General features: G+C 44.0%; 1 protein-coding gene across 1 annotated transcript in view; it reads left to right on the forward strand.

Annotated features, from left to right (window-relative positions):
* Positions 1–26992, forward strand: part of FOXO1 (forkhead box O1) — a 65032-nt gene that overhangs the window by 1240 nt on the left and 36800 nt on the right. The window lies entirely within an intron of this gene.

The following is a 26992-nucleotide window of genomic DNA, read 5'->3' on the forward strand; positions in this document are numbered from 1 at the left end:
AAAAAAAAAAAAGGAAAAGAGAAAAAAAAAAAAAAAAGAGCCGCTTCTGCCCTCCCCCCGCAGGGCTCGGCCGGGGCCGGGAGCGGAACGGGGGGGGGCCGGGGCTCGCCTCTCTCCGCCCTCCCCCCCCCCCCCCCCCCCTCCGCCCTGCCCCGCCGAAAGCAAAAGTTCACGCCGTGTCACGGTGCCGGCCCCGGGCACAGCGGCCGGATTTTGGGGGCTGCCAGTGTTGACCCCCCCCCCCCCCCCCCAGTGCCGCGGGGTGCGAGGGGCGCTGCTCGCCCCCGGGACCGCCCGGCCCCACGGGGGGGGGGGACGGACCCGGGGACTCGGGGCAGAGGCAAACGGGGCTGGGGAAGGAGAAGGGGCAGGACAAGGGTTGCAGAAACGCCGTGCGTTTAATGAGTAAGCTGGCTTTGCCTGGATGCCTGCGCTGAAGTCGGCGTGCGGGAGCGGCTTCCCGATTAAATTGTGGGGTTTTCTGCGCTCCCGGGGCAGGGAGCACCGGTGGCGAGGAACCTGTTGGGCTGGGGGGGGGTTTCAGCGCAGCCCAGCTCGGTGTCACTTTGCATGGGGCTGGGCACCCACCGTGGTGGTGGCCACCCCCATCCCCGTGTCACCCCCATCCCCCTGTCACCACCCCCAGCCCCTCTTCTCCCCAGCCCCTACCCCGAATCCACCCACGACGGACCCAGAGCGCCTGCTTTTTCGGCACCCCGCTGTTGCGTGAGAGCGCTGTCAGAGCAAGCTCCCGCTGCCTGCGTGAAGGCACAGCCTCCTCCTCCTCCTCCTCCTCCTCCCTGCGAAGGATGGCAGCAAACGTGCGGGGTGCGTGTGCCGAACGTGGGATCGGCGTGTTGTGCTGCTGTGCTCCTGACTTGGCTCCAGTTAGGGCAGTCAGACTGCCAGCTGTCGAGTTTTGCTCGTCTCACCTTCCTAGTATCTGTAATATTTGCATTTTTTTTCAAGTCAAATCCTGCATTTATATAGATTTTTACTTGCCTAGCTAGGAGTGATTGTTACGTCAGATTTTCGTCAACGTTGTGTTTTTACGGGGAGGCAGCACCCTCCTAGGGAAATGCAGATGGATCTGAAACTCATTGTCAACTGAAGGCTTTTAAGACTTTTAAAAAGTAATTTGTTAGTTCCTATCAATGTGTTTGACTAAAAAATTTAAAGGATAATTGTCTGAAGACATCTTTCACGAAAAAGCCTTAATAGGAGGGGAATGATTGATAGCTGACAACTTTTAGATAAGGTAACTTGTCACCTGAAAACGCTGTTTTTTTTTTCCAGTGGTGTTTCAGTGTGTCAGAAATAAAGCAAGCCGGCTCGAGTGCCTTTGCAGAGCGAGTCGGAGAGAACTGAAAGGAAAACAAACAAAACTAAAATCAGAGCAAAGAACTCCCAAGTTCAAGCAGGCACATCAGGAGCTCTGCTAGCTGCCTAACTTATTAGGTGTTTCTTATTTTATTGCTCCTCTTCCTGTGTTGCTTCAGCCACTGACAAGCCTCGCACACCTCCTTCTGGCAGAGCGGGTGCTGCCGATGCCCACGCACCCGTGCTGCGCTGCGGCGGGGAGAGCTGGTGCTGGCGCAGCCCTGGGACGGCCGTACCCTGTGGCAGGGCGCTGTAGGTACCCCAAAAACACACACGTGCAGCCTACACGCTGCCCTCAGGCCTCCCTTTGGCCACATTACGGGCAGGTGGCTCAGAAAGCTGCTGTGTTGGATCGTGTTGGCCGCATGCTGTATGGGGTTTGGTGCTGTGGGTGCCGAGCTCGGAGTGGGGCTGGAGCTGGCCACAGCCCCTCAGAGCCAGAGCATCGCCGGGTCGGTGCCCGGGGTGCACGGTGTGTGGGTGTTCTGCAGCCTGAGAAAGAAAATGTTTTGTTTTGCTTTGCTTTTTCCCTCCTAAATAAAGCTTCGTCTTGTTGGAGCCTGCGTATTTGTAAGTGTAAACAAGGCACCTTTCAGACTATACACCAACTCTGAAATACACGAGGAATTGTAACAGAATGTGCACTTTATGCCTGGTGGCAAGGCTGCGTTTGTCACCCAGAAGTCGAGAGCTGCCTGCTGTAATGCTTGTGAATCAGCATGGACCCCACTTAATATCTGATGTTGAACTGCTTTTTCAATTTTTTTGTTGAATAAAGAATTTCAATGGTGTTGACATTATCTGATGGGAGCTCGGAATAGCATCCAAGTTCTTCTAAGCAGAAACTTTCAAGTGGAAATGCGATTTTAAATAAGGGTAGTAAAGGTAGTAAGATAAAATTCTCACTGTTAGCTTACTGAAGTAGTTAAAACTGCTCTTGGCTGTACGTGCAAAATAGTTTACTCCAGACTTTCTTAGCACAAACTCTGCTTTAAAAAAAAAACCACCCAAAAAAACCCGGTTGAGCTCCAGGGGAGCGAGGGCCGCCTGCCCAGCGGCTGGGCCCTGCCAGACCTGCCGCAGGGGTGAACGTGGGCAAGCGCCGATAGCGAGCGACGCTGCTCAGAGAAGGCTGAAGCAAGAACAAGATCTGTTTCTGAGATAACTAAGAAATTGTTGTGAAAGTTGCATGGAAGAATGAAACTTTTGTCTCGTAGCAGCCAAGTGAAAGCGGTGTTTTCTTCTACCTGTGCGAGTGGGAGACTGTGCATGGGGCTTAGGACAGTTTGTAGTCCACAAAGGGATTCATCATGGCCATAGATAACTTTTCCTTACCTCAAATCTGATAACTTTTTGGCTAATCATCATATGCAAGAAATGAAATGCCTTTGTGGCGGACATATTTCATGATGTCTTTGCTTTACGTCAAAATGGTTGCGCTCTGCTGTGAAGGAGCCGTCAGAGTTAAACTTACCTGAATGGCCTCAGGCTTTCAGCCTCCTATTGAAAATGTGTTCAAACCACAACCTGTAATACTATGTTGGCTACATGCAGCGACTGTTTGGACAGAGGTCTTCATTAAGCAGAAAACACAGGGTTTTGGTGGCTCCCATCTCAAGGTGGCTGCAATGTTTGTTTTTCCCAGCGGCAGGTGTGAAGGCCGCACGTGCATTTACACCTCCTTGACTTCTAGTCCTAAGGAAACTTGATCACCCAAATTTATTTGTTGCCGTTGCTGAAGGAGTGAGGATAGATGGTATTGAGCTGTGGAAGGATGAATGGATGTAGGCCCGAGGACAAAATGGGTGCAGGGAAGGAGCTTCGGGTGGCCTCACCATAGGCCGGCTCTGTGGTCTCCTCCGCAGTGAATTGGCCTCCGTGCAAAATCGGTGCTGGGGTGTGGTATATCCGAGTTGAAAGCCACACGTGTGTTATCGAGCGTTGGAAGACTCTGGGAAATCCAGAGTGATCGGTTGTCAAAAGCTTTTGGTTCTAGATCGGGGAATAATTTAAATCAGAGAAATTTGTGCAGAACTCAAGTAGTTAAAGTGGAAGAAGTAGATCTCAGCGAGGTTTTTATCGCACATTTCCACATCGAAATAGAAATGTCACTTTAATTAAAGATTGCCTTGATGAATTGCTCAGTGTTCCCTCAGTGCTGGTTGCACACCTGCGGGTATTTAACTCTGTCCCAGTGTGGTAGGTCAGAGGCTTTCCTAGGAGGTTTGTGGACCCTTAGCGTTGTGTTATGCATGCACACAACACACCCATGCGTGTGCATAGAGGTATGTCCATCTGTTTGCTTCCCTGTTTATGGATTCTGCCAGGTAAATCCTCTCAGAGCCATGCCTTTTTACATATGGCACTGGTAACAGCCTCAGCACCTGGAAGTTGCAGTTGTGTCTGCTCTGTGTGAGCTGCTGCGATCTCTCTTCCAGACCAGTTCCTGCCAATGCCCACGCAGCTGTGAGTTTTACTTTTGGTGACTCGTGTACCTGCTCACTGCCACTATCAGTCCTCGGTGGCAGCCTTCACTGCCTGCCTCTGAGTCACCAGCCTGAATCCTGCTTAGTAAGGGAAAAAAAAGGTTCATGGCTGAAAGTTCACCTTAATCGTTGCAAGGTGCCTGCACCCTCGTAACTAGTGATAAAACTCCATGCTAACCCTCCATCGCTTGTTCCTTTTAAACTTAATTACTTAATTCTCTTTCTCCATCTATATTTGCCTTTTTTGATCTTAAACCTTGCTTGAAGGACGAAGCCTGTTCTGGCCTCAGACCTGTGTGCTGCTGCCCCTGCTTGCGGGCTTGTGATGCATCCTGGCGATCCATCACGGGTAGTTTTGAGCTTCTAGTCCAGGCCTCGAATTATATGTTGAAATTACTCTTCATTTTCTTAGCATGCCTTCTATTTGCTGCAATTGCTGCATGCTTGTTCAGTTTCTTGACTGATTATGGGCAAGATTAAATGCCAAAACAAAGCACCTGAGAGGCTTTGTATACTGACACAATGAACTAAATCTTCCTGAAGTGACAGGCTTTGAAGAAGTTCAGTACAAAAACAAGGCAACTGGTCTCTTTGCCACTGTACTCCTTACGACATACTTGGCTTCGTTCTTAATGCCATTATTTTTTTATTACATTACTTCACAAGGGGTCAGTGGAGTTGGTGGATTAGGGAATGGGCTTTTGCTGCCTGTATGGAAACAGCGTGGTACAAGAGGATAAAGATGGTTAGGTGACTTTTATTTATTTATTTATATAATGATCAACAATAAAGTAGGCAATTTATATATATAATATATATTTTTAATAAGACTCCAGAAATGGTGTACCCTTGAGATGTTTGTTCAGACCCTCTTCAATTTCCAAAGCATAATGCTACCTAAATATATGCTACTCTGTTTACACAACTGGTGAATATTTTGCAAAAAGAGCGCTTGGCTTTTGGAGCAGAAATGCTGATACATTTTGCAGCCACAGATTTGTAAAATATGTAGGGCTGTGGCCACAGCCTACAGAGATTCAAACTTCAGCCCCTTTTGCTTTGGGAGAAAGTTAGTGTTTGAAACAGGGATTTCTCATGGAAATGGTTTTGTAACCTTGAGTAGTGAATTCTGAAGTAAGATAAACTGAAGATACCCATTACATAGTTTGTTTTCCTCTTTCAGAAATATGTAAAAAATGGATAAATTCACTTTATTGTTAACTCCTATGAAGAGAGAACTTCACATTCACTGATGCTGGCTGCAGCTAACTATAGTTAAGCATATGGCAGTGCATACCAATATTTTAATGAATAGCATTCATAGCTCGTAGCATTCTGTGTGTAAGTTTGGTGTGCCAAAGTGAGTTTTAAATACGGGGGAATACTGCTTTTCATAATGATAGGCTGCACTTCAGCAGTGGATGAAGTGTGCAGGGAAGAGTCACGTTTTGAAGAACGGCATCTGTGCCGCTGCACAGAGAGCTTCAGCATGAATTACGTTCACTTCTGAGGGCAAGTGCTATTCACATTAAAGTTATTTCTAAATATATTCATTGAATGTTACTCCTGTGTGTTCATCAAACAAAGCTGCTTCATTCCTATGCTTTGGTTTGTAATATGCAAACACCTTCAGTTAGTGCAGCAGCCGTAGTATGCCGTTTCTTGGTAGGTCTCCGTTCCTAATGTAGGAGGTGGAGGAATAAAAAGAATGAAGTCAACTGCTTTACTGTACTGATGATTATCTCAGACTAAGAACTTCATTAGGCCTTGCGATTGTGCTTAGATTTTGGTGGTGGCTACTGATCTTTACCAAATAATATCTAAGGAGGCAAGCTTATTTAGTGTGGAAGCACTTCTGCAGTTAATTGCAAAGGTTTAGTAGTGCTTTCCCTTGTGATACATGGGATCATAGGGGAAAAGTCTGAAAGTCTGGTGGGACTCTGACAGCTGCTGCATCTTGCAGAAATTTGCTGGAGAAGTGGAGGGCCGCGCTCAGTTTGCCCCAGGCAGCTTGCTGTTGCTCACGGTGTTGAGCATCGCTGCATGGTATCAATGATGTTACAGTCCAGTTTGCAAACACTTCTTGTTCTAGAGTTAATTCAGCCTCAAGGTACAAGTCTTCTCTTGTTCTAGCCTTAGAAAGCTAATTTTTGGGAATGCTAGGAATCCACGCAGCTGGAAATGCTCTCGGTCCTATTGCTGCTCCACGCCAGTGGGCCAGGGATGGCTGTGGTGGCAGCTGAGCAGCCCGTGTTCCCCCGACGTGTTAACTGCGTGCTGGTGTGAGCCTGTGGGGCTCCTTTTGCTTTTTGTCAAGGCTGTTTCTGTGGTGTAGTTTAAGTTTTGAAGCCTGGCACATGCATACTTGAGGGAACACAGTGTGTCTGTGTGGGGCATACTCTAAAAAAGCACCTATTCAGATTTGACTTTTGATTGATTGCCAAAGAAGTGCTCGCAAGCAGAGGTGTCCTTTACCTATAGTATTTGCTAACTAAATGCTATCTGCTACCTCTGCTTTGTAATATGTAAGAGCTCTTATTAATTAGCATCTCTATTTTTTCTGAGTATCTGTCATTCAGAGGCCATTTCATGCCAGGCCTCCGTGCATCTCCTGCATCAGGATGTGAAAGGATGAAGGCGACTGCTCTCCGCGTCCTGCATGTTGGCATCTCCCTCTAAAAGTGCTAGAGGCTTAACCCCCTGGCCCAACATTTAATTTATTTAGTACCGGAGTGAGATTTTTTAAATCACACCCAGAAATCAGGAAATTAAAAACTTTTTGGAATGAAATGTGGCTGGCGGCCGGGCCCTGCTGTCCTGCTGCACCGCTGATGTTGTAGAGGAGGAGGGCAGCGAGCGAGCTTTTCACCCAGGGCTGTTCTGAAATCTCCTAAATCTACTTTTCTACTTTTTTTTTTTTTTTTTGGGGGGGGGGGGGAGGCAATTACGGTGAGTGGGAAGCAGAGGTGCTTTGCTTTTGCTTTTTTTTGGGAAGGGGAACTCCGGAGCATTGGAGCCCTGACATTCATTTTATGGGGAAAAATGAAAGTGCGGATCGTATGCTTTTTATTTATATATTTTTTTTTTTTTTTTTTTTTTTTTGCTTCTTGAATAAGGACTGTTTGCATAGTGCAGAGAATGGACTTTAACTGTCCAAATGCTGTTTGCAGTCTTGCCTGCAATGAAAAAGTCGCAACTTCTTCAGTTTTCTTATGCTTAACTCCAGAAACTGTGACGTGGGTGGAGTTTCACTTACCCATCACTGACTTTTCAAACTACGCAGTTAGATAAGACTGAAGCAACTCGCTATAAATGTGGTGACTTGTTAGACCGCATTTATTGTGCAAATGAGCTTACATCCTGCAAGATCAGCAGAAATGCTTAATGTTTGCCTGGCTGGAAATTAATTAAAGTTTGGCGACTGAAATTAGAGGAATGGATTTGTTGCCCGTTGTGTTATATAGAGCTGCCTTTCAGTTCCCATAATATGAATTAGCACGGTTGCAAATGGTTTTTGGCATGTGTGAGTTTCGGGTCCGAGCTGGTGCTGTCTTCTGGCATCTGTAGTGTTTTTAGATTAAAGCAAAACTCGTTTTGTCTTGGATGCTGTTCTGTAATGTGTGTTTGAATGTATCTGAGGCAGCTAACGGGAGTAAGGATATTAACAATCCAAAAAAATATTCCTGTGGTATTGGGGGGAGGACTGATTTGCCTGTAGCTTGCATTTGTTTGAAACCGATTCAAGTTAATCTCCTAATTTGAATGTAATTGTTAGAATAAAAAATAAAGTACCTGTGCCATACGTATCTTGTACATATATCCAGATTTAAATTTTGATTGCCAAAAGCATACTTACAGACTGAGAAATCTTTGGTGTTTGCCAACTGAATTATATCTTATAGCGAGGCTTTGCAATATATAGAAACTCTTAATTAGGTATTCAAAAAATGAAGACGCTGTTATTCAGAGATGCTTCATAGCAGGCCTCCGCAGTTCTCCGCTGTCAGGATGTGAAAGGATTATCTGCTCTGTGCTCCCGTTCGCTGTTAACGTGTTGATTTCTCTTTCCAAAAATACTCTGTTCAAATGTGAACTTTCAAATTAGATGAAATTGTTTGCAGCCCCCACAGCCCCTTCTCCCAGAAAGCCCACCTCTGAAGGCATCCTGGTGATGGTCCGAAGGAAGAGGGATTATTCCCGCTGTCGGAATGCGTGAAGAGGTGGGGAGGTGCGAGCTGGCGGCTTTTGGGGAAAGCTTGGGGCCTGGCTGCTGTCCCGGCCCTGGCTGGATGCTGCTGTGTGGATTTCTGTGTGTGCTGGAGCCGCGATGCAGTGGCTGCTCCGTGCCACAGCCGAGCCCGTCGGAGCCGTCCTGTGAACACTCGCCTCCATCCGTCAGGCCGGTGTGCTGCTATTCCTCTAGTTGTTCATGTGTGAGGAGGAGGAGTGAAATCTCCTGTTACCTGTTACAGCAAGAAATGTGTAGTAATTCACCATATATAACACTATCCAAAGATGCTAGGGTATGCATCCCCGCTGCTGTGTCTGTCTTTTGCTGAGGTGCTTCAGCTTCTGAGGTTCAGGGCAAGGAGAGCAACAGTTGTGCTGAAGGGAAAGATCCATGCTGCAAGTATTGTGTTTATTGATCATATTTTTGATCAAATATTGATGAAAAAATGGTGGTTATTGATCAAATTCTCTCAGGTGTATTATTACTTTCCTACAGGAAAGATGAGGAGAGGCTCTTTATCAGGGAGTGTAGTGATAGGACAAATCTACCTTATTTTTTAAGCTAAAAGAGGGTAGATTTAGATTAAGCATACAGAAGAAATTCTTCACTCAAAGGGTGGTGAAGCACTAGAACAGGTTGCCCAGAGAAGCTGTGAATGCCCCATCCCTGGAGGTGTTTAAGGCCAGGCTGGATGGGGCTTGGAGCAACCTGGTCTAGTGGGTGGCATCCATGCTCATGGCAAGGGTTTGGAACTAGATGGTCTTTAAGGTCCCTTCTAGTTATTTGTAGTGTTTGCATCCCTGACACCTCTGCTGCACTTGTCCTGCCTCTGCCCTGCCTCTTGCGACTGAGCGCTGCTCAACTGATGGATCTGCAGGTCCAACCAGAAGGCATTTGAAATTCAGGATGAGGATACAGCCTCATGTGTGACAGATCAAAATACATTATGTAATTCAAACATAAATAAAAATGTAGTAAATATTTTTATCTAGCTAGATAAATTTAGGTCTTGATTAATATCTAGAAGTCTATAGCGAAGGAAGCAATACCAAAAACCATACACAATATATATATATATTTATTCTTTTTTTCAGATGTTAAAACCCATAGCGTGGCAGCATGTTTAAGTCAAAGCAACTTCCTTTTCTTTGTAGTTATGGTATCTTGGCCCTGCCATCCTTAGGCCAGCATTGAGGTGGAGCTGGAAGGCACTCCTGCATGCAGGTGACACGATGCTTGGAAAACTCAGAGAGTGCCAGAGAGGGATGAAGTCTTTAACTTTTGGTTGAAGTGGGATGATTATTTTTTTCCCCCATCTTATTTTCCCTTCTTCCTTGAGGAACATGCACAGCCTCCGAGGAGAACTGCACTGTCAGATTTTTATGGCTGAGGGTTTGCCTTTGTTGCAAGAGCTGAACATTTCCTAATACAACACGAGTGCATATTCTAGCTAGCGGAGCAGTAATACTGGTCTAGGGTCTGGTCTTTGGTGCTGTTGGGGCATTATGCCCTTGTCCACAAATGTAGTAAATCCAGTAAATGTGCTGCTGAAATAAATGGCAGGAGAGGAGGTTAAGGCAGTATTTTAAAATGCAGCCTGTTGCAATTGATTTTCGGGACATAAGTAGATGCTATCTTAATGCAGAGTGCTCCATGCTTGTTAGGAAACTTGAGTCGCTCTTGAATAATCCAGTTTGTTTAGTCTATGAAAACCTGATACTGCACTCTTGCCTACTTCTTCTTTACAGTTCTATGGCAATTACATAGCAATAAGCATTAAAAGGAGAAACCATAATCTTCTCTGCTTGCAGTCCAAGCCAACACCAGTCATCTCCTGATGCTATGAAGTCATCCTTTGCTTTGAGGTTGCTCCCTAAAGCCTTGATCCAGATGTCTGCTCCAGGTGAGCAGTGGTGTTTTACTCCCACTGCGTCCAAACCCTCTGCAGAGCATCCTCCTGGAGCTGGCCCATGGTGGAGGAGAGGAATTCTGCAAAGTTCCTCCTGCCATTTGATGGTCCTCCCTTGGTTCCCCATTCTGGAGCACTGGAACAAAAATGAAGATGTAAATGAATTTGCAATTATTGCACAACTGGGTTATGCAATGAGGCTGACGTGTAGGGCATACACATGTAGAAAACGCCTGTTTGAAGAGATGGCATTAAGTGCAGTTTCACCACCTTCTACCCAGAGATGAGGCTAACCATGTTATTGGCTTCACCCCCTCCTTGGTTAACCTGGGTATTAAAGCACACAAAATATTCTGCTTCTGTTGACTGAGACATATTGTTGATGGAGCAAAAAATAAATTAGTTCTTATGGACTGTTTATTTTGGAAGGGCTTTTTTAGCTTGGGGCCTGGAGTCCAGGCAATTAACGTTGCAGTAGTCGATCCTGGGGATGTGTCCTGCACAGCAGTGGATTTTTGTACTGTCAGCATAGTCTAAAGCATCTCCTAAGTGCGTGGGGATTTTTTCTAAATGAAGGATGGAGTTTCAGTCAAAGACATCGTGTCCAACAGGTCTGTGAGTGAGCCCTCAGCTGGGAACTACATTTGTTATTTCCTATGTTTTAGTATTTCTCTGGAAGAAGTCGTGCTGCTGGCTCCAGCCCTTCATGTGAAGGAGGGGGATGGATGGCAGGGTGTTGTAACTGCATTTCTGGGGCAGGTTGGTTGGCGAGGCTTTCCGGACACTGAATGGATGCTTGTGTCCCATCCCTGGTGAAGGCAGAACGATACCACAGAAGAATGCCTTCAGCTGAGCAGATCTGTGTTCAGCTTCTGGGCCGGTGTAAATTCTTATCCCAGCTACCCCACCCTGCCAGAAATGGCTGGTGCTGTTGTTAGTGTGATGTGCTGTGGCTCCTGGCTTGAGTTTCATTGTACTTTTTTACTTCTCTGTGGGAAAACAAACTCTCCCCCCTGCCCACCCCTCAGTTGCTCCCCTTCTTGCCCCTGTCTGCATTAACTCCTGAGAGGTGCAACAAATAAATGGTATCTCTGTACGCAACGCTTATTGCTGATTGAAAGAAAAATTCTGCAAAATAAGCAAGTAGACTGACCTGATGACTCCTCATGACAACTGCCTAGTTAAAGTTAACATGCAGAATATTTTTATCCTAGTTTACTCCTTGGAGGCTAATAGAGGGAATGCTGCTAGAGTAATTTTAAGATGAATCATGCCATCTGCCATGCACGGTTTGCTGTTTCAGCAGTAGGGGAGCAGAGGGAATACATACATACGGTGGTCTGAAACAGCATGTTTGCTTTCACTGTAAAACTAATTTGAATTTCAGAGCTTTTTTTTTCTTCTTTTTTTTTTGTCCCTTGCAGGCATTTTATATCCCTTGCTTTGGTTATCAGTTTAACACATGGCTCCAGCACTGATACTGCTCTGTTGGATGGTCAGTGCCAAATTTTTCAGCCTCCTTGTTCTGCTGAGACTTGGAAAGCACACCTGATTTGGCTTGCTAGTGTCTTGAAGTGGGCCACTGCAAAGTCCTTTTTTGAAAATACAGTGCAAATGTTGACCCGTGAGACTGCCAAACGGAGCCAGATGTAATTTGCACCCCATTAAAAAAAGAAAAAAAAGTAGTAGTAGTACTACTACTACTCATATTAACAATAATATTAATAACAGTAAAGTTGTAGACATATGGAACTGGAGAAGGTAGCCTGGCAGTGTACTAAGGAGGATCACTTGTGGTCTGAATTTTGTATGTCTGATGCTAAGACTTGTTCTTCCAGGAGCTCTCCTGAGCTGGAGGAGGAGCGTCCCCAGCACGTGGCTGTCTTCCCTGTGGGAAAGAGCAAGCTGGCATTTGGAACTGAAAAGTCATAACCACAGCGTAGCATTGAGCATGTCATGTCTCATCTTGTGTTTTGTCCAGAAGCAATTATTTCAGAGACTGGCGAGTCCGTTAGTAAGGTTCATGGGTTGGGATTTGGGAATTGAAAGGGGTGGAATCAGAATCTCAAGGGGTTTGTACTTCAACTCTATCCCACCTTTGAGGACAGTCTATGATATTAGATAATGCTTTAATTATTACTAGGGTGAGTAAATTCTTCTGTTCTAATATATTAAAAACCCTCCCTTGCTATCTCTCCTAAAGATCTAATTTTCTCATAAACTGATAAGGCTGGTGAACTGTTGCACCAAACAGTACTAATAGATTTTGTGCTTTGTTCACGTCTTAAGCTTTTTACAAGAATTTTATCTCATGCACTTGTTCTGAGTGCCCTGACAAACTATATTTGAAGAAACTGAGAGTAGAATATTGAAGCATAGAGCAATTAAATTATATTTTCCTCCCTTTCTTGCATTTCACCCTTGCCCCTCAAGGGAATTATATATCTGGTAAACTGCAGAATTAATTATGTGAGGTCAGTTGAAGGCCTGAACAATAGCATGCTCTCTTTTTCAGGCAAGAAAGAGAATTGTTAAATGCCAGGAATTAAGAGCAAAGCTTGCTCGCCTTTGGAGAAGAGTTGTTGCACCAGATACTGAGCTGACATGCAGGCAGATCTCTGCTACCCTTAGAAGAGGATTAGTTTATGCCCTGAAGCAAATGGGTTATTAACTCTTGTAATTTTATTTTAGCATGTTTAACAACAGATACTGTTGTTTATAAAATCCATTTAATCCCTTTTTAATCACTGCAAGTTATTTTCCACTAGCTATCCTGCAGCCATGGGTTCCAATGGTTAGTTATTTACTGAGCAAAACATCGCATTTTTGTGTGCTTTTTTTTTTTAAGTCATTCTTTAATGCCTGAATTAGATGGTGGTTGTTTTTTATTTTATTTTTCCCCTAAATAAGTTGGGCCTCTACTTTTGCTGCCTTCTCCTCCCTCTTCATTACCCAGCTCTTTGAATATCTGTAGCAGTCTCTTCTTTCGCTCTTTGGACCATCTCTGCAGCATCCTCATTTCATCATTTTGCTTTTCCCTGGCCACTGCTGTTGCTGTTTTTTCAGCAGATAATCCTAGCAGATTTTGTTTATTTGGGCTTTGCTCTGCACCTCAAGGCATTTATTGATAAATAGTGGCCTTGTATTATGGGATGTGTAAACAGAAGCATGTGACTGCCCTCTGCGTTTGATATGAGAATGTATGAAACGGCAGCAGTGGTGGTGTCACGATGCTCCTTGGTGCCTTTTAGAGCCTGTGGTACGGGGTGGGGAAAGGCTGGCAAACCTTCAGGTGTTCAGGAGGTTCTGTGTGCCTGAAATAAAAACCATCAACTTCAAGAGGAAAGAAATACATGCACCAGAAGTCACTTATCAGGTGAAGCGTCTTTAGCTAGATACGTCTTGTAAAAGTAGCACCAAAAGATGCTAGCATAAAATACAACTCACGCCAAGGTCGTTGGGCCACTTACATGAGCTTGTCTATGGCCCTGGGCAGTGCCATGGCTGCAGAGATTTCTTCTGAGGTGGAAATCTCCAAACTGCCCCTGTTCTGAAGAACAGCAGAGTTTAGTAATTCACCAGAGTTTAGTAATTCACCTGCTGCATTTTTGGTGGTGGCCAGGGTGACATTTCATTTCCATGATCCAGCTCTTGGGTGATCCATCCCGCAGTGCCCAGTGGCTGGTGGCCTTGCCTGGTGGGGACCCAGTGCAGGCTGCTCATGCATTGACTTTACCTGCAAAGTTTTTGGAGTGAGTGTTGTGAATCTTGTCTCCCTTCTTTGCTGGAGGTCAAGAAATGGGAAGGGAGAATATTGCTATTCTGGATGTTTGGATCCATGTACATGGACCCCTATTCTGAGAGACGGGTGTCAGGTGTGACTGGGAAGTCTCAAGCCTTCTTGGGTTTATCACACAGTCCTGGTCACCAGGGGATAGTGTGGGATCTTTGGTACCTTGCAAAAATCTGGCCTTTCAGTGCCAGCCACAGAGGCGCAATGTATCAATGCTGCTTTGCATGTGGGGGTGAGTTTTGTGGTCTCTCTGTCAAGTGTACGAGCTGAAATACATGCCTGCACCCTCTGAGCTACTTTCCAATGCAGTGTGAAAGATTACGAATGAGAAGGAGACAGGGATAACATTTATGTCTTTCTGGCCGTAGGAGCTTTGCCTCTTGGCTGTGATTAAGCTCGCGTTTAGCCCATGAATATTTTTTCTTAACGTTGGGAGATCTGCTATTACAAGAGATTTTGCCACTGGGTCTGGTTGGCATAAAGCGAATACCTGACTGACTTGAAATAATTTGATTAGTCTGTCTTGCGCTGGGAGAATCCCTTGCTCAGGCCTATCCCAGGGATAAATGAATCATGCAGAGGAGAAATCGAAATTGCCAACCAAGGCTTTACATTTGTTGCTATTAAGTGACAGAGAAATGAGCTTTGCTGTGGGAAACATGCCTTTTCCCAGAAATATCTCGAGCTTGATCTGAACTATACTGAAACGTGAAAATTCCTTTCAAATTAAAGGAAAAAAAAATGAGGAGGCAGCATGTGCTTTTATTGTCAGAATCTTCTGACCAAGTTTATTGCTTGTGTTGCTGCTCTGCTAAAGTACATTTTACACTGAGTTTTATTACATGAAGTATAGAAGTAGAGTAGCAAAATGTGTCCATACTGACCTGAATATTCCTCCCCTGATAACATTTTTTTCCCACTTCTATGTAAATCTTGCATTAATGTTCACACAGGTAGCTTCGGTAAGAAAAATAGATCTCATTTAACGTCTAAGATACAACTCTTCATCTTCTGTTGGCAACCTGAAGATTATGTGTGTTGCTGCTGATGGAAACCTGTTGCGTGAGAGCCTGACGTGGTTCTCAGAAATTCCTTAGGAATATCAAAGGCTCATAGTGGGATTTCTTGTGTGCTCCTGATCAGTTAGCTGGTGTGGAGACCACAGTCCTCTTCTGAACTCTTTGTGAGGTTGCCTGTAGTTAGAAAGCCTACTAGTTGCCTTCAGTTAAGTCTAGTGGGTCCTTTCCTTGCGTTGACCTCTTGACATTTCAAGGAAAGCCTTTGGTTAGACAAAAAGGGGAAAGAAGACAGCAAGATATGATGAGGGTTATATAGTCTCCTTTTGGCTTAAGAGGCTGGTCTGTTTGGGATCCTTCCATCGTCAGCTGAAGGGTGACAGGTTCCTGCTGTCACAAAGCAAAACTTCACCAGGCATAGTGAGTAACTCCTCTAGAAATGAGGCAGCCCTTGTGAACGTACCCACAAGTCCTTTCAGGCTCAAATTGTGAGACACCATCAGCTTAGGGAACAGGCCAAGGGACATGGCTTCAAGTGCTGACAAAATAACCTTGTCATATCCAAGCCTGTAGTCCTGAGTGCACAGGACTAAGACGGTATCTCAGACCGTGTTGTTTCCAGCTCGTGTGAGGACTTCTGTGTTTTGACTCCATGAGGAACTGGCTCAGTTTGCTCTGTCGTGCAGATGTTGAGAATTTAGAAACCCCTGGATTTCTCTTTGTACAGGCTGCACTTTGGCAAACTGATTTGGAAACCAAGCTCTGTGCTTGTCCATACCACAGTGGCCTTGGGTAGGCCATTGAAAGACTGGGGAAGAAGGAAGGCTCTCCAGAAAGGATTAAAACAGCAGGAATCTCCTAGTCTGTAGAGAAGTCATGGGTGTCACATGCTGCAGCAACAGCCTGCTCCTCCAAGGAGGTGGAAAGGTGACGGGACTTCCCTGAGGTTTAACCAGCGCCCTACTCCCGGCCTGCCAGCACGAGGAAGCCTTAGCCAAGGTCTCATATAAGACAGAGCCCAGCCACATCATTTACACATAGCACAGGTTGTTTTTCAAATAAATAGCATAATTTCCCACATATGCAGTCTGCAAGGGTTCTCCCCCTTCTCCATTTGAAAGCAAGACGGGATACAATATGCTGTGCATCCTGGTTGCATGGGGTGAAATGTGCTCTCTGAGCCAGAGATGGCCAGGACGTCTGTCAGTCCAGCCTCCGGGACAGACGTAAGAAATATCTCAACTGCAAGTTGTTTTGTGCTTACTAGAAAGCCTGCAGAGTGGATGGTTTCAGTATGGGGACAAAGGCTATAACATACTGGTAACCTCAGCGGGTTGCAGGGAAATTTCCTCATGTTTGGGTGCAGTAGAGTTTTGAAAATCAAAGCAAACAATTGTGTTTTGGTTGTGGTGTTTATAAGAAAAGGCAACAGAGGAAATGAGAAAACTTTGAAAAGTGAGTTAAATAGGGATTGGCATGAGATGTGTTTTTTATCTCTCTCTCTCTTTTTTTTTTTTTTGCTTTGTAAATTCCTGCTTTCTCTTGCTGAGGCTTAGTGAGGAAAGTTTTACTTTCTAAAGAGAAGACAACATGTGTCATAAAGAAAAGGAATATCTTAAAGGTACGCAGTCTGTTATGTAATGGAAGATTTTGTTATGGAGAAAAACTGCAACAATAAGATCTTACAGGATTTCCTATTAGTTCAGGAAAAAATACAAACTTTACCTGGAAGCATGAACTCTTCAATAACATTGTAAATACAGAAGTGAATAATAAACGTAAAAAGATGTAGAATTAAATGAATATTACAAACAAGCTGAAATTAAAGGGGAATGTAACTGCTGTGAATCATATTTCAGAAAATGGCTATTTCAATGCAGAAAATAAAATAGTAGAAGGAGTCAAAGGAGGAGCCTGTGTAATTCAAAGCATGTATGCTTTTTTCAAGTGTTGCTAGTTGTCCAATACAAGGTCTGTCTGCAAATCTTGTTTTTAGACATATATATTCCATGATATTTGGGTCAGTAGGAAGAGATTTTTGCTCTTATTGGTGTGTAATAGAAAAGAGCAGAGTTTTGCTTTCAGAAATAGTCCTGTGTAATGTCATTGAATGGATCTGTTCACATCATTAGCCAAAACAGGAATAAAAATAATCCAGCAGCTTAAAATGCAACATTCTTCTGTACTTTAAAGGACTGAAATCCAAAGTGTGAGAAGGATTAGAAAATTATAAATGGACATTAATTGATACCTATCTGTGTAATATTTGTAAATCCTCATTTCTTGACATTCTAAATACCGGGTGCTTGTGCATCCCTGTATTGTTATTGAAACTGTATTGATTTGTAATGCTTCTTGAAGTGTATCTCTGATGCAAAATGTGGCCCCGAAATTACAGAAACTTCACTCAGGTTCAAATTTTTTTTTAATGAGTCACAAGGCAGTGATGAATCCAACTTCTGTGCTTGTCGCTCTAATATTTGTTATTATGACTAACTGTCATAAAACATAAAAAAAAAATAATTTGAAGAGCTAAGTGGCCATGCCTGGTATGGCATCTGAGCTCTGCTGGGGGCTTTGTGGCCCCATGGAGGGGTGTTGTTGAGGAGGGACTGAAGTCTGTAGGAAACCATGGCTTGGCTTGTGCTTGCATAGCCCGAGTAGATCAACCTTCTGCGTGCTGATATTTTCACTCATTTTGACCGGAGTTTTGATGGAGGACAGCTGAGAGGAGCAACCCTGAATGTGCCAGAAGCCCCACCAACCACCTTACAGAAAACCAGGCCGAAGCCTAGGGAGGCCCAAGAGGAGTGGGATGTCGGTGGCAGTGAGGGGGCAGCTGAGGAGGACAGGCAGGAGGAGAGGCTGGGACCGCTCGAGGCCTCACAGTGGAACCTGGAGCTGAAGCTGGGGCCGTGAGTCAAAGTCCCATGACTCCATCGCAAGACCATTAGTCCTTTTAAGTAGCTGCATGAGGGGCTGCCAAGAATTAGGGCTGATGGATAGCACAAGAACACAACTCGAATTATTAATGTGTTTTTTTTTTTTTTTCTTCAATCTGGAAAGCAGCATGGGGTAGAACCAAGTACTGCTGCATGGCTCACAGGCAGACCCTGGCATGCTGAAGGGTGCATGGAGAGAAAAAGTCTTGCCTGTTGCAGTTGCAGCTCTGAGTCCTGACCACGGTTACCCAAAGGATCTTGTGGTTTTAAAGGTCATGATAAATTTGAGTTACTGAAGCATGCGTAAGAGGCTGCAGAAAAGACAGGCAAGACGTTGTTGAAATCGTTCATTTGTACATTTGAACTGCATGTTTAAAAACCTTGCAGTCCAGAAACAACCCTTTAAAAGAAACTTTGTACTTTTATCTGCCCTTTTTTTGCTACAGTATTTGGCATTTGGTCTTAAATAACTTAGTAGTTATTGATTAGCAGTTTTGTAGCAGTGGTTAATTCCCTCTGGGAATTAACATTTGCTTTTCATACTCTGGTCTACAGCATTAATTTACAGCTTGTTATTCTGTGCATAATGCAGAAAAATAAATCATTTTTCCCCTACAATGAAATATTGGAAAAATTTTATATTTTCAATACATGTTATTTTCATACAAATAATAATGCATTTTTTAATGTCCAGTGTCACTTATTGTGTATTTCAAATATGCAGTCTCTTTGAGACTGTGCGCGGGGGAAATATCCATCAAGGCTGTCTTCATGATATTCACTCCAGATTTTTTTCCTTTTACAGTTTGTGCAACTTTTGGTCTACTTGTATTTTCTGCTACTTTTGGTATTTTTCTTTCTCTCTCTCTCTCACTCTCTTTCTATTTTTTATTTTTTGATTGATGCTACTTAAGTTATCTATATGTGTATTTTTAATTGATTTTTCTATATCATTCTTATTTTTTCTATATTATTCTTTTGTTCTAAGGGTTCTACGTATATGCTACTCTGTGTGTATGTGTATAAAATATACATGCTCTGAATTTGAACTTGAAATAGCCTTCTTAATGTGTCTGTGCCTCTGATCTAAGTATGTAGAATGATGATACCTATTTTCTTCTACTGGTTACAATTCCTTTAGTTTGTAAATGGTGCAAGGACTGATTGTACCTTGCTTGCAATACTCCTGCCATTATGTATGTCTGTGTTAGGTAAGGGATGAATATTTTTTGGGATGCTGGTGTGTTATCTCTCTTTTCATACTCTTCAATGAGGTTTTTATGTAGCGCATGGGCAGACCTGCCAGAAGTAGGGCCCTATTTGCTTGGTAGCAATACCCAAAGCAAGAGATGGCACCTCTCATCTAGAGTTTACAGCCAGGGGTCCTGACTCTGCCAATGCACAGTGGAGTAGCTTTGAGCATTTTGCACTGGAACGTGATTAAAGGCAACTTCTTGGGAGCAAAAGTGCAGGTGAGGTTAGAGCCTCGATCGTTACCTCAGCTCAGGCAGCCAGTTGTTTACAGGAGCAAAGTGATGGAATCACTTTGGCAAAGAGGCTATTTGTCACAAATTTCATATTCTTTGGCTGTTTGGGCAGTATTTTTTCTTGTGTATTTTTCCTAAGGTATTGTTTTTGCAGACCATATTGAAAACATGCTTCTTTTTCTTTTCTAATTTGATTGTAATAAGGGCTTTGTTAATCAAAAATAAGTGCAATAAGGCAGAATGAGTTGGTTATTTTTACATTTTCCTGTTTAAAAGAAAAAAAAAAAAACAGCCTCAGTAAGTGAGCCACAATGAGCCGTGATGTATTTCCTCCATCAGGATGGAAAATAAGCCATTTATTATTTCAGCTCTGACTCACAGTGAACCTGCTGACACTGAGACATTTTATAATCATAAGGAACAGGTTAGGGCAGTAACTTGGACGCCAGGCTGGGGATTACCTACTTATTACAGTGTTTTACAACCTGGATGCTTTAGGTTTTCTGGCAGAAAGTCCTAAACCTCACACTAAACACCACGTTGTTATTGTACAATTACTGCTTGCAGGTCTTGCTGTAGGTGGTGCCAGCTAGACAGATGCCTTCATTATAATTATCCTTTTTACTATATATAAAGATTTCATCCCTTTAATCCATGTAAATTTTACTGTTCTTGAAAGTGACACTAATAGTTATACTCTGAGCCCTTCCTCCTTGTCCCGTGTTCCCAAAGTGACTTGGGGATGGGCTTGGTCAATACAGAAATGGGAGATTTCCAAGGAGAGCCCGGGTCCCGCAGGAAGCGGCGCTGATGACTCAGTAGACAGTGCTGGTGGTCATTGCATGGTCCCCTGACACAGGCTGCAAGAATAGCAGTGCTAACTCCAGCGTCCTGGCCAAACTCCAGCTGAATAATTACTTTCTGCCTGCCTTGAATTCCTCCGCAGCTTCAGCTGGAGAAGTTGATCTTCATTTCCCGTCTTATAAACAATCCCATAGCGTTCGTGTGGAGCGGCTGCTCCTTCACGCCTTGGAGGTAACTGTATTTTGATGCTGGGTAGTGACTTTATCCTTGCACTCATGGATAGCCTGAGAAATGCCAACTCCTAAAATCTCATTTTACTACGAAAAGTGTGACAGGTCATCTTGTACTCTACTTTTTTTTTTTTTCAGTAATAGCTTGTGAATACTATTGCATTTGCTGATAAATGAGGGCATCTTTGAAATTCATGACCTTTTGACAGCTAGATGTTGAAAAACGACCGAGGAAGGGATAGTGAGATCCTCATTAGAGTCCAATGAGGCAGGAAAACTCTTCCCATATAGCTATTTAAAACCACCTACTGGGTCTTGCTCTTTGACAGGCATCAGAGCTGGAAACCTGTGGCTGGATGTTTCTAGTCTACTTGAACCCGCAGCTCCAGATGGACATATGGACAAGTAGGGAGGTAGGTTAGAAAGTGATACCTCTCCTTTGAGAGCATCTTCCGAAATATGGGCATAGCCAGCACTCTGGTCTGGATGTTGCTGTTGAGAGAGCCTCATCCCACCACCCTGGGAGGAAAGCTAGGCTGCCCAGTGAGAAGGACCAGTCCTGCCTGCAGGTGGGCATTGTGGCCCATTCCACATATGGGGGCTCTGCCAATATCTCATTTCTCTTTCCTGTAACACAGTGACTTGAGGCAATCCACTATATTGTTGTTTGCTGATCAGTTGGTTTATTCTGGTACCTGGTTAATGCGTTCCCTGATCTGCAAAGCTGACAGACCCTTGTGTCAGCTTGATTTTGTCAGTGAGTGACAAATCGAGTGTGATTCACTTGTGCCCTTACTCATTTAACATGAGCAAAAGTTACCTGTGAGAAACAAACTGCAGGTAGAAGAACTGGTTGACAGGGCTGAAGGCCATGGGCCCGTGATTTTGTGGTGGAGCTCATGTGCACAGGAGCTTGAACTGCTTTCTTGTGAGGAAGATGGAGTAGCTAACCTTGGTGCTGTGCTTATCTGATGGGGTCTGGACGGGCTTCCATTTGTCAGATATTCAGTACGTGTTTGAGTACAAATACTAAGGCAAGATGCAGTGAGACTTCCCATGCATATAAGAGCTGCCTTTTTGCTGTTTATTCTCTTGAAGAAGTTAGGCTTTGAAAGATCCACTCTTAACAGTCCTTTAATTGCTTCATCCTCTCTTTTCCTTATCAGGAGACTACTCATGACTTCTTGAAGCCTGCTACTTAACAGCATTCTGTAGTGAACCACCAAATCTTCTTCCTATTCAACCCACATTTTAGCATTTTGTCTCTCGCTCCCTGAGTGCTCAGAAAGTACAGTAGTGTTGCAGCATTTGTATCTTGCAATATTGGGTATATGCAATGTTGGATGTTTGATCAGAGTCAAAATAATTGGTTGCTTAACCTACGCAAGTTGCCTACTTAGCTGTGCAGGGTAATTTGAGCAAGCCATCAAAAAGAGTGCTTGGTAGGTTCCCGTAACAAATTCTGTTTGCTGGTTTGTTTTGAAACCATCTTTTGAGAGTATATGGTACTTAACGTGTTGTCAAAATCAGGACAAAATAAAGCGTATGGATTAATACTTAGCAGAGAGAATCTGATAGCTTCAGGCTCTGTGGAAATGGCAAAACGGGAGCTGCAAGCACTTCATCAGAGTAGCCCAGGAATTTTTATTAGCTGTGTTTAAGCTCCAGTGTGTGATAGGTTCAATACCAAGAAAAATGGGTACTTTCTGACCATGAGTATCTACGATAGCTGAAGGCATCGGATGAGAAAGGAATCTGATAGCAAACATTAATTTTTTATTAATAAATAAATGTTAATACCAGACTTTATAATTTATTGTATGTTAGAAAAGGCAAATAATGTTATCGGTCTCCTTGCTTTCCTCCTTGTATTTGTGAGGCAGGGAAGCTCTGTGTATGAATTATGTACTTTAAAGTGCTTCTTATAAATGCATGATCTCTGCATATTTGCATGCAGAAGAAACTGGACTATGCCATCAGTGTAGTTCTCCTTAAATCATCCGAGGATCCAAAATCTTATCTGTTTTTTTTTAAAGGATTATCATCTCCCATTGCCACAGGTCCACATAGATCTTCCAAGATGAAGAGGCTATACTGGAGTCTAGGCTAAAACACATACTGGCTTATCTAATCTGAAAAATACCAGTATGGGAAGAGGTTATACAAAATAGGCAAGTGGAAAGGCAGTGTGGGCCTGAAGGGAGAATTTATATTACAAACGTTTTATTTATCATATGAAGTATGTGGGTAATCTGTTAGTTACTTTAATGAATGATTATTATGATTATTTTTTATTTGGCCTGGAACTCGCATTGAAGGGAGAACTGGAAGGCACAGGTTTTGGGAACGGAGGCTGACTGCATTGTGGCAGAACCGGAGCACATCTCCCAGTACAGGATTAACATCTCAGTGCCACCGGCGTTCCCGTGTGAAAGAAAGGTAGCAATTTGGGAACGGAGCTTACTCAGTACGTGCTTTCTTTGGGGTCGTGTGGATGTGTGAGCAGGAAGAGTTGCCTAATTTAAGGAGTTATTTAGGGTAAGAAATTGATTTTGTATGTGTATCAACAAGGAATGGTTAAGTAGTAGGTGTTCTTTGGAAGTTACAAAGTGGTTTTTTTTTTTTTTTTTTTTTAAACTGAGATTGTTGTGTTTGTTGTCAAAATACTTTGTATTTTCTCTCCTGCTGTTACTTGGTCTGGCTGTAGCACGATGTTGCATTTTTGTTACCACAAGTCCTTTTCTAGGCCAGCCACGTGTCCAGCTAGGGTGGAGAGGAAAGGTACTGATTTATGAAGCATTCCCCTAGAAGTATGGGTTAAAGACTGTAATAAATAAAGGTCTTTAACTTTGACACTGCGAGAAATTTCTATAAGTGTAATTAAGAGAGATTTCAGCTTGATATTTTCCTTGAAACTTCAAAAGACAGATGCAAATAATTCTGTATAAAGAACTGATAAAGGTGCTATTGCACATGTTTGGGGTGAAAAAATGGTGAGATTAGAACAACTCAGACTTTCAGGGACTAAACTCTATGCACTTAAATGCAGGTTGGTAAAGAAAAAAATCAGGGGTCTTCCCTTACAACTTCCCTTAGTAGCATGGAGCTGGATAATGAGCAGCTTTATAATCATAAAGCAGGAATGTGGCGATGATTATATGTGCTAAGCATCTTTCTACTACAGTTATTTGATATGATTAGCTTCACAGTTATTACGAAAGAGTGGTTTAAGGCTAAGAATGAATGAAATCCTACCAACCCCATCTTCCCATCAGCTTCAAAAGCTGGATTTGTGTTAGGCTCAAGTACGTGGGCCTCTCACAAGACATTTGCTTTATGATAAGAATTTTTGCTGAGAAACTGTAGCTGAATATGTACATTTTACCCTATATTTCTGGGAAAACTTGGGAGTGTTTGTTAGGAAAATTTGAATTTTACCTCTAAGAACAAGTGTTTATAACTTGACCTCTTCTGGATTTACCTATCCTATGTAAAGAAGCTGAAAACAATTCAGTAGGCAGTATGTAACAGTATGTTGTCAGAGCCTATTTGTGGCAGTAATCCCGAATATTTAACAGGAAGGGTCTTTCTAGGAAAAATATTATTTCATGAAAAAGACTGCGGTGAGAACACTGATCTCACAGTGCAGAGAAAACCCAAACCATGATGTCAGAAACAAGGTGTGATCCTTGTCTCCAGTCACATCATTTCTTTGAATCACTGCTTGCTCCTGAATATTCATCTGAGAGGTCTCTGCCCCCTGCAAAGTGATATCCATGGAAAACTGGAGAAGGCAGCAAGAAGTCTCAAGAAGTTGTATAGTAGGAAATACTTAGGTTTGGGTTTAATTCTTTCTCTGTGTGATGTGGAAACACTCCTTTTTTTTCTTAACTGTAGTGTGTGCATTGGGATGGAGAACGCCATTGCTTTCTGCAGCTCTATTCCCCTCCCTTTTTTCCTTTAAATTTAAAAATAGCTTGTTCTTTGTTCTACAGAATTCCTGTTAGCATCCCTCTGTTACAAAACATACACCCAGAAAATGCTGCTTACAGAAGGAGATTGTGAATTGCATTTAGTGGCATTTGACTTCTAGCTATGGGGAAAGGGACCTTCTGGGCATGGTCTCTACAGAACTAGTGAAAACACCTCCCCACATCCCCAGGTGCCTGCCCTCAGGTGAGAGTCACCTAGGGGTGTCAGGGCCTGCCGTCACGGGGGTGAAGCCAGCAGGGTGATGGCTGCCGGTGTTGTTTGGACCAGAGGCCAGGAAGACAGACCTGGTGCCCAGATGGCTTATTTTGCTTCTCCTCTGCACAGCCCTCTGTTGCTTCAGGAGGAGCAGCCCACATTTTGGTGGGAGGAAAGCCCTCTTCAGCAGCATCAGTCGTCACTGCAGCTTCTTCAGACTTCGGCAAAAGAGGAAAACTGCTTTCCCCATTTCCCACTGCCTCATTTTCCCAAGGCGAAGCAACTCCCAGCCCTGTGCTGGCTCCCCTACTGCAGTGGCCAGAGAAGTGCCTGGCCATGATTAGGGACTGCAGCAGGGCGAGGAGGAGGATGAACAGCTGCTGAGGAAGGACAGAGGCTCTCGCAGATGTGGTTAGTTGAGTCTGGGTTTGAGAAGATGGGGTGGGCATGTGGGAGTGTGTGTGAGCTGGATGTATGGGGGAAGTCATACTGCAGGGAATGGAAAACACCTTTTGGGGGCTGTCCTCAGCTTACTGCTTGCCACCCTGCTAATGCCACCAGATTCAGTTTTACCTACGCTGTTGAGAAACCTTGAGCTGGTCCTAGGCAAGTATCAGTCATCTGTGTTTTGTCTGGGTCAGGGTCTGATGCCAGAATTGCTAATCGGATCAGGAAGTCTGGGTATGCTTTTTTTTTTTTTTCTGTAGCAATGTGTGGGCAGAATGCCGTGCCTTCTGTTCCCTCGGGTGATTGAACTTGCCGGGTTTTACAGCTTTGAGACTTTGGCCTCTATCACATGTATCAGCATGAAAGTGGTGCCAGGCTAGAGCTTCTGAAAGAGGCGTTTATGTGGGGAGGCTGAGTTCAAAACCACCCTTGCAGTCACTGGCTGGAATTGCATGCTAGAGGGGCTGTAAAGTGCAAGGGAAGCTGTTACCAAAAATAAGACAATATGCACAGTTAAATCCCAGCGTTTCTGCCTTGAATAGTCTGGGCAAACAGAAGTTTCAGCTGAAATGGGATGGAGAAACACAAGTTCAAGTGGTATTTTTATTCCCGTATGTATGGGCAAAAAAATCGGAGGCTTTGTCAGGATGGGCAGCTTTTAGAGGATTTTAAATTCATGTTTATATTGGAATTTCAGAAACTATAAATAAATGCATGAAGTTAGAAGTGTGGAAAACAGGATAGACACATGACCGAGTGTTTATGAACATCCATCCCGTCCCAGACCTGCAGCACAGCATGTGATGTTGTTGTTTCTCCTCCAGCAGAAGGTGAGGGGAGACTGCAGTCACTAGAGCAGTGAACACAACTTGCTTTGGTGTAACCTGAAATCCTTTTACAGAGATCGCTTTAATTTAGAGCACACAGCATCCTGAATCATTTAAAATAAAGGTGTATATTTTTCAGAGATCCTTCGTAGTCCATTCTGCGTTGCATGCTCCCTGTTGCAACCAATGTTGAGCGATGTTGGAAGACTGCAGCCATTCACAACTGCATCTGAGTCTCTTGGAAGCCACAAGCATGGGTTTTGGTTTGGCAGATGCTTTTCTGCAAAGGACGGACTTGTGGCTGCTGCTGGAGGTCTTCGGAGGAACCAGAGGAGTCTTTCCTCTGCGTAAGGCAGTGCTGAAATTTTTCCCAACTGGAGTGGGAGAGATGCTCGAATACCTATCACGGTGCTAAAACACTGAAAAGCAGACCCTGGGACAAGTTTTGCAGCAGCACAGAGCCAGGCAAAGTTGACTTTAAAGCTGTAAAGAGCAAAGTACATTTCCGTCTCCTCTTCCCTCCACTGCCTCCTGAAACCTGTGGCTGCGGAGGGGCCCCGTGCCGGCCAGGGCAGGGTCCTGGTCCTGCTATCGTTTCCTGCGTGAACCTCTGCCCTCCTGTCCCCGGGCACCGTAAATCCGCAGCCAGGCTGTCAGGAGTCCTCTTCCTGCGATTGTTATCCCGACATGGGCCCTCGGGTTTGTTTTAAAGCACAATGATGGCTAACGCAGGGAGGAAGGAGCGGGGAGGAGCTCCGGTCCTGAGCTGGTGTCCTTCCCCCCCGCAGCATTGCTGTCTGTCCAGGCAGTGCTGGGCCTGGCCTCCTCCTGGGCTGGGGGAAGGACTGACGGACGGGGGACAGGTAGTACCCCGGGACAGGGGGTCTCTGAGGTGGAGCTGATAGGAACAGGAGGTGCTTGACCCATTGTGCTTCATGTCCGTATTAAAACCAGTTCATATGAGTGCACTTACCGCTGTCTGCCTACAGGCTTGGTTTGGTAATATCACAGAATCACAGATTCTGTAGCTGTGGTGTCTGACTGTAGCCAAATTAAAGTGAATTTCAGAATATAAACATGACTTTAACTGGGTTAGACATAAGATCCTTCTTATTTTCCCTGGGACCTGTTGTATTTAGAATTCCCTGTCAAGGCTTGTATCTGTTTAGTGAGACACCTTCACATTTAAACAAAGTTTGAATTTATTTTGTAGAATGTAGGTGATTATAACTTTAAGTAAATGATTAGGTGG

Source organism: Anser cygnoides, chromosome 1, assembly GCF_040182565.1.
Source record: "Anser cygnoides isolate HZ-2024a breed goose chromosome 1, Taihu_goose_T2T_genome, whole genome shotgun sequence".
Taxonomy (NCBI): domain Eukaryota; kingdom Metazoa; phylum Chordata; class Aves; order Anseriformes; family Anatidae; genus Anser; species Anser cygnoides.